The sequence below is a fragment of the Nanorana parkeri genome, unplaced genomic scaffold (assembly GCF_000935625.1).
Source record: "Nanorana parkeri isolate BGI_ZX_2015 unplaced genomic scaffold, ASM93562v1 scaffold424, whole genome shotgun sequence".
NCBI classification, from domain to species: Eukaryota; Metazoa; Chordata; class Amphibia; order Anura; family Dicroglossidae; genus Nanorana; species Nanorana parkeri.
In genome coordinates, this window is record NW_017306692.1 from 1,165,849 (window position 1) to 1,175,010 (window position 9,162).

A 9,162-nucleotide genomic window follows, 5' to 3' on the forward strand; every position below is an offset into this window, starting at 1 on the left:
TATATATATATATATACACTACTTTGTCCTCTCTAACATTCAGCTGCAATGAGTTAATTGTGGCTTTGCATGCACACAGGAATTGGAAGGAAGCTTGGCAGGCAGAGATTTGGCTAAGTTCCTCCTAATTTTGCTGTTAAAATTTCATCCCTTAAAATGTTTTCCTAACCTAGGGAAAGAAAATCCTATTCAACAGTATAGTATGGTAGCTATTACTCCAGTCATGTATTTGGCAGAGCCCACCCTTCTCTTACATCTGCGTTCTGATTGGTGCCCCTAAAAAAATGCCTATCAAGTGCTTTGCTCACTTGCAGGGTGACATCATTTTACACACAAACACACAGAAACAGCTCCCCCCTCTCTCGTCGGGCTTAGTGATTGCATATAAGCCGTGAGCTGGATTATTTATCATGTTTTAAATCCACGCTTTTGAGCACACAGTCATTTTATTTCATTGCTTTTTATTTGCCTTTTTACTATTATTTATCCAAGATAGCCTTATTGTTTCAGAACACGTGCAATTTATGGATATTTTGTAATTTTGTTCCAAGCATGCGTGAAAAAAATGTTTATATATTACAAATTCTAACCAGGGCAAATTGATAAAACATTGCTCTCAAATCACCTGTTTCTTTACACTCATGCATGCATCAAATTATTTAAATGCATCATAATGAGGTTTTAGGATTTTATTTATATTAATGCCTATAGCCTAAATCCAGCCAAAAGGTGTTATAGTTTTGGATATAGTGGGGAAGAGTTACAGTCTTGGAAGGTTTTGATTTCTGCTTGTGCTTTTATTGGGGAGATTATCCCTCGCTGTTCCTGTGCTGGCTAACAAGAAATAATGGGGGAATGGTTGACATTGAGACTGGAAGATACAGACAGCAACATTATCATTGGCAGAAGTTATTACCCTTCCTCACTCTAAAAATGTCTTATTGTGCATCGTATTGTGTTTGTCTGCATCCCCATGTGGAAGAGAAAGGAAATCTTCCCAATAGGGACACAGTCAGCAGTAACAACAACCAGAAAGAGGTTTTAACCCATCCCTGCTCGATCTACAACAAACTAAAATATTTTGGCTGGAGTTTAGCTTTATCTCTTTCCTTCAAAATTCAACATAAAATGTTTTCTAAAGGTACATAGTGCCGGCAATGATATCTGAGTGTTCTCTGTAGGGATGCATTAGTTTTCAATGCTGGGAGATAAATTCTACCAGTTTTTTGAGGCAGAGATTTTTACCCAGAGAGCGATGACCTACCCTTCGCACCATCTCTTACTCACACCATTACCAAACTCCAGCTGTGTTGAAACTACATATCAAATCATGCATCTGCCTCTGAAAGTAATGCCTGTGGCTTTCAGATTCTTGCAATGCCCTATGGAATTTGTAGTTTCACTACAGCTGGAGGGAAGAAGCTACCCCTCTTTGAAGGATACCAATGCTAAGCAAAATATGGAAGCTGCCATTGCTGAGCTGCTTCTGAAAATGTTAGTTGCCTAGCCAAGAATGACTTCAGTACTGTGAGTTACTGACCTCCTAACCTGATTCTTTTCTGCATTTTAGTTCCAGGTCAGCGGCTCAAAGCAACAGGCATATGCAGAAGGAGAGATCAGCAATGGCAGTCTCCATATAACTTCAGTACAGCTTCCTTTAGCCTTAATCCTCCCATTAGTCCTAAACTTGTTTGGTTTAGGATACAGAGGACCCTGGCACAGAAGAGGTAAGAGCAAAGATACTGCTGCTGCAGTTGTCCTGTTTCACTTTGTAGATAGTTAGCAGAGCACCACAAGGACAATTCTTTATAGTTGCACTTTAGCTTTAAGTGTACTGAATTAATCTGTAGAATATAGTCCACTGTGCTGGCCAGTATTAGAAAAAGGAAAGGTGATTTTTAAGGAGATATTTGTGATTTTAAAATATATAACAGAGATTAGCTCTCTGTAAATAATCTGATCAAGAAGTGTTATTCTTTAAAAAAAAAAAACATTTTATGTAGTGGCAGAGAAAGTGTACTGTCACGATCTCGGATCAGGCTCTGAGTTCAGTAGCTGAAGCAGCAGCCAATTCGTTGTATAGCAGGCCGGTTTTGGTACACAAGCAGACCGTAGTAGTGGAGGAGCAGGCAGAAGCGTAGTCAGCGAACAAGCCAAGGTCAGGAGCCAAAGGTATCAGGTATGTAGCAGAAGACGGTGAGAGTAGTTGGTGAATCAGCAGCCAAAGGTCGGTACACGGGTAGCAGTATGAGCAGATTGTAGCACAGAGGGAGCAGGAAGCAAGATAATGGCAGGGGCACAATAATCTGGCAAACAGGAAGTGCAGAGGCATGGCTTAAATAGGAAGTTCAAGGGAGGAGCAAGGAGTTCAGCAAAAATTAGGTTTAACTGAGGATTACACCGGAGATCGGGCAAGGAGCTATCCAAGGTTCTAAGGTGGCTAAGCAGGTAGAACCACTGCCAGCTACAGCAGAGGTCCTGGGTTCAGATCCGGTTCCTGACGTGTACATTGGGCCTAATTTAAACACCTGGCTGTGTCTAATTTAAACCCCTCTCCCAGCATAATAAGAGTGTACATGCTGTATATTTGCAATGTGGGGAACAGAACAGGGAGCAATTATTAATATGGCTTTCTCTAAATTTTTTAAATAAGCAGTGGCAATTATTGTACAATGTTGTAACTCAGCAACAATGCAGCAAAACCCCAAGCACATCTGCTTTGTATAAACAACATAATAAGTGCACCTTGTATAGTATACCACACAGATAAGAGCAATAATATGAATTAAGCTATACTAGTCAGCATTGTATTTCACACCAGCCTGCCATATCAACCACCTAGGGGTTGTAGGGAAATAAATGTGGTCCTGATCCCAAGGCAAAGCTGGGCTTGAGGTGGAAATTGATGAGGAACCTTGTGTGAAAATTACACAAGAGGACTAAGCCTTCAACACAATGCAAATTGATATCTTGGGTGCCACACTGTTATTAAGGGCAAAAAAACTACATTTGATGCTTAATGGTGTCATTGGGTATGGTGGAGCCTCTGTGACAACAGCAGGAACAATGAACTCAAGGAAAAATCTCGATATGTTAGGTCTTCACCAGATCTGCTGTTGGCTTCGATGTTATGCTGCTGACACACTAGAGTGCTACACTGGGGAAAGTCTGAAAGGTGACAGCTGATTTTCAGTTGGAACCAAGTGCAGTACTTATTTGTGAGGTCAAGGCAGGTGATAGGCAACCACGATCAGAAAAAAAGCAGAAGGCCAGCACAGTTGGCAGGCAGAATTCCTTTGTTGGGTGTAGGGTAGTGTGGAGAGCATTTAAGACAATCCTCATGCGGCAGTGCCCAGGATAGGCTGGGTAAGGCAGGGCAAGACAATATGATGCAATGAATGCTAAGACAGAATGATTAGCAGCAGTCTGGGAATTCACATCCTGGAGGATTCCCTGAATCTTGGACTACAGAGAAACTAACTTCAGGCTGTTGAGCTACAATGTTTAAGTGACGCCAAGCCAAAGGGAGCCATATATCACCTGTTTGCATCAGATCACCTCTTACATTACGAACACTGAAAAGTTATGTGACAGTAGTCAAAGGCAGTACAATCACACATTTAGTTTGCTAATTTGTATTGAAGGTTTAGTCTATCACAGAAGCAAGGGGAACAAAATAGCCACCCTCCAGAAGGAAGGACAGTGTCAGTACCAATTCAGAGATGATGGGAGGATCTACAGCTGAGTGATACACAAATAAACTCAATTTCTGTTAATAGTTACGTGAATGCATTTTTAAGATTTAACTCCTGAGTTTAGTGTCACATTAATGTTCACAAGTCTTGTTTCATACAAAGAGCAATAAAGTAGCTTATAGTCTGAATCCCCAATCCTGGGGACACTAAGGTGATTCTTGCAACTGGTGAATAGTTACACACACGCGGAACTGTACAGTGCAAGGTGAAAGTGAAACAATATAGTGTATCAAAGAAAGCACAATCTCTGAAATCCTCAGTTGCTGTAGCAGGCCATTGATCTGGATCAATGCAAAGTCTATTTATACTGAAGGTACACAACCCATTGAGCATGACAGAGTGCATCCTTTGCATTTCTGTGTTACTTTACAAAAGTGTAAACCCAGAATTCTTATTAGGTGGGGTATCCCATGAAGCAGCAAGGGAAACTTGCCTTGTGTGAACCATTTCAGCTGCTCCATACCCCCAGAGAAGCTATGCAAGACTAACAGTCTTATAGGCCTTCAAAAGGGACCTGTCATCACGTTAATGCCAAATGGTAATGAGTAATTTAAATATATTTTTTTAATAATATAAATATTTTTGAAAGCCCAAATCGTGTTGACAGTTGTTTATTGGCAAGATTGTTTGGATAAAGGATGGAACCGAAAGTATTATTTTAGTGTACTCTCACCAAGAAATTAGAAAATGTGAAAAGATGTCAATTCACTGACATTGCTGTTAATATATACAATGGAAAATGTTGCATAATGTACTCTCAACACATAGATGTGGAACTTGTTAAAGCTTATCAATATACCATAAAAGATTATGGCCTGAGAGAACCACCTGTTTCTACTATATAAAATCAACTAACCCACTGAACATACACACTAAGCACCACTGAGCAGTTAAGCCTCTTATGGCAAAACAAATAAACTGATTTAGGACTGATTTAACATATAGGAGATGATTGACTAGAAGTGTATTTTTTTTATTTGGCCAACATAACTCTCTTTCACTTCAAATACTTAATTAAAAATAATTGAAACTTTTGCAAATGATTGGAAGGTTATTGCAAATACATGATCCATGGGTGAAATAAATTATTCAATTATTTTATTCAACTCTAGAACTATAGTATGATTCTGGAGTAGCTGATGTATTGTGGGGAAAGACATACATTTGTGGATTTGGTAAATAATTTTTGTTTAGCTTTTATATGGTAAGTATAATATTTCAAAAATTACACATTATCAAAATACATTATACAATATTAAAAGATTAACACCACCAACAAAATTTACACCAATAAAGTCTAGATAAAGACTTTTTTTATTTTATTTTTTTACATTTTTGTTTAATATATATTTATTAATTTTTCAAACATTACGCACAATTTGCCACATTTTATACAACTGACACACATTCAACAATGATACTAAACAAGACTAAACAATAAATTATTTCCATCTATCTCTTATATTATATCTGATATCCATAACTTAATTTATAATCAGGGCTAATCTCCCCAGTTACACTAGTTAAAAAATATTGTGAATTATCCTTAATATTTACTATAATTACAATTAACCATCATTAACGTCTACCATTTCATATTTTGTGATACTATATTACCTCCTATCATTGTAAATGACCTAAGATGACCTTGAATTACTAAATAGTGCATACAAAAAGATCAAACTTATGTGAAAAAATACGTATTGTCCGAATAATTAAATAACAACATCAATTATTCTTTGTTAATAATTATAAAAAAGGGTAAAACCTCCCGTGTAGAAATTATTTTCCCTAATCAATATATATACTGAGCTAATATATGCATCCACTACCTATAGTAGTATCCGTATTAGTATGTTTCCCTTATTATAAAACACAGTGACTTCTAGTATAACCAGTTTAAACCCTTATAAAACTTAGTCTCTGCCCTACACATAGACACTAATTGGGAAAGACAAAGAAATAATTTTACCAAAACATCCTTAACAAACAAAAATTAACTTAGGCATCATGACCCCTCTCTTCCTTCATTCAATTATCCTTTAAACAAAAAGGCGTTATTTGAGGGCTAGCAATTTCAGGGGACTTCAACTATACGTAGTCATCACAGATAGATATGCTTCCAAGTTCTTATATGTAAACCATCCTCTCCATATCTCGCAGAAACATGCATATTTGTTTTTACTGCCTTAAATTAATTCTTCCAGAGCACATATTTCATTTATCTTCATAAACCAGTCTCTTATTGAGGGGGGTTCTGCTTGCTTCCAGTATAGTGGAATTAACCACTTTGCAGAATTCAACAGATGAGGTGAAATAGATTTTTTTATAACTTTCCACTGACCATTCATTGTTTTTTTAAACAAAAAAAAAGCCTTTTCTTTTCTCTTGGATAAAGTGGGAAAGGGTTAGAACCTGTACAAAGTTGTTATTGCTGTCTGTGTGTCTGTGGGGGAGAATTCACCCTTTTTATAAGGCCTGGTGACCATTATCTCCAGTACAGAAAGTAATGGGAAATCAAAACAATTTGAGGTGTCACAGGAACAAGAGGTACGGGGAATCTTCTAATGGGGAAACTTGTTTCAGTGACAACTGTCTCGGAGGGGTATCATCTCGCTTTGAAGAGAAACCCTCTTACGTCTGGCTGTGTCTCTGGAATAGGAAGTGAAGGTTGTGGATAAAGCGTGGATGATAAAAACTCCCATTCCTTTTATGGCTGTCTGTGTCCAGCTTGGGAGATTTACCTTTACTTTCATGGAGACATAACAGGAAGCAAGAGAAAGTGAGAAAAATCTACTCTTAGAAGAAAACATGTCACCACTAATCCTCTTCCACTAAAAACAACAGATTTTTTTTACTCACCATAAAATCCTTTTCTTAGAGTTCATCAAGGGACACAAGATTAGTAGAATACTGCCACCTTCAGGAAGAATTGCAAACAAAAAAGTAATTGGTCAGCCAAGTATTGCCCCTCCCACTAATATGATGCTTCTTTTTTATTTAAACAAAAAAAGCAGTATTAGGAGTAGATCACAAACATATAGGGGTGGGAGCTGTGTCTCTGGATGAACTCTGGATGAACTTCAGAAAAGCATTTTTCGATACAAAAATGTTATTTTCTTGACGTTATTCAAGGGACACAGGATCAGTAGAATTTAGGAACATTGAAATGTTCCAAATCAGGAGAGGGCAACACATCAACACAATGCTAACTGTCCAAGAAAAAAGAAAACTGTGAAACATATACTGAGTGTTGCCTGCAGAACCTTACATTTAAAACTTGCATCTGCAGATGCCTGAACATCTACCTGGTAAAAACATAGAAAACATAGAAAGTGGTAGTGGCCTTTTAAATCTAGGAAATAGATGCTTGATGTTGAAAAGCCTAGGCAGCACTCTCGTACAGTCTGCCTTGACTGGGAAAGGTGGAACCTTATTCCTAAAATGTAGTTCCACTTTTGCAGTCAAATTTAAGAAAAACCCCAATATACAGTGGGGGTAATTTTTCAAAGCAATTGCAAGTGTTTGAACTTGCACTGAATATATTTGCACCAGATTTATCAAGCTAGTGTAATGTTGTTGATAAATCAGGTTTAGTAGACTTGTAACTTCAGGCATAAAGCTTAACTGTCGCATCTTGAAGAAGTGGTCATGGGGACTTCTTAAAGGGGTTCTAAACCTTCTGGGGTTTTTTTGCCTGTATCTACTGCTAGCAAGCAGTAGACATAGGCACAAAGTTTAAAGAAAAAAAAAACCTGCTTTAACAGCGATTTAAACTTACCTTGTTTTTGCCACGCGCTCCCGCACGAGAACACGAAACTGCTCGGGCAGCCGCAAAGCATCTTGGGGCGGGTGCATACGCAGTTCGGATTCTCGGCCGGGAGACGAGCAGAGACGCAAGGTAGGTCTATGGACGCGTGCACCCGCATGCAGACACTGCTGGATCGGAAGTGCCTGCAAGCAGAGAGGAGTCAGCGCTGGATCGGAGAGCCGCCATACCGCTGGAGGGACAGATGAAAACATCAGGAAAGAAGAAGAAGATCGGATTAACTACCTGCTGTCTGGCCGTTGTAATTAAACACCCGGACAGCGGCTTCTTGAGGGCGGGTGGGCGGCCGTATCAGCTCGTAAATAGCCAGCGATGGCTGTTTACATAGAAGCGTTCGGGCGTCTGTAGAGACGCCCGATCACTTGTAATATCCGGTCAGGTGTGCGTGGGCAGTCGCCTCCCCTCAGTCGCCGCCGCTGCTGCGATCCCGGGCTCCGCTGTTCCCGGTGTGAGTCCGGGACCAGCACAGCAGCTCTGCGGCCGGAGATCAAACGGAGCTCAGTACACGAGCTTGTTTGATGTCCTGAGCTCAAACGGAGCTCAGTACACGAGCTCGTTTGATCTCCTCTTCTGATGAAGCAGGTCTCTGCTTCATCAGCTTCTCTGGGGGTCCCTAGGTGACATTAGAGGTCTTAAGACCCCTGATGTCTCCATAAAGAGGACCTGTCACTGCAAATTGGCTATCACATAGGGAGCTTGCTTGCTCCCTACGTGATAGCAATAAAGTTAAGTGAAAAAAAAAGGTTTAAAAAAAATTGTTACAAATTAAAAAGCAATTTAAACAAAAATTAAAGTCCCCCACACGCACACGCAAACATGCGTCAAGCCCGCCTACGTGCAACGCCGATTACATCCATTGCGCCACACATGTTACATATAGCCGTGAACGTCGAAATGAGAGCAATAATTCTAGGGTCATCAATCACTGATAACACTAAACTGATGAGCGGTAAAAGCCTTTAAAGCGTCGGCGATGGTCAATTTTGAGTATTGTACTTTTTTGCGATTTAACGGGTGCGCGCAATTTTAAAGCTTGACATGTTTGGTGTCTATTTACCCGACGTGACCCCGTCTTTTATATTTTATAAAAAAATTGGGTAATAATAAATGTTTTATAACATAACGTAGGGAGAACAGGTTTTTTTTCAAAATTTTCGGTACTTTTTTTATTGTACAGTAAAAAAACAAAACCCCAGTGGTGATTAAATACCACCAAAAGAAAGCTCTATGTGTCCCCAAAAAATGGTATAAAATTAATTTCAGTACAGCGTTGCATGACGGAATAAATGTCAGTCAAAGTACTGCAGCGCTGAATACTGAAAAATGGCCTGGTCAGGAAGGGGGGTATAAACACCCCGGTCAGCAAGTGGTTAAGAGACATCATTTAAGGTAAGTGCTGACATTAACATTGGGGGAGGGAAAAAAATATCCTTTGTCACTTTAAGTTGTGAGTGTTTTCTTAGGTGATGCTCCAGTTTCAGACATCCCAGAACAAGTGCAGATGAAAACACGTGCAAAAAAGGTGCAAAAAAGGTACAGTTGAAAATGTAGTGCAAGCTCTGAAGAAAATAGGTGCAA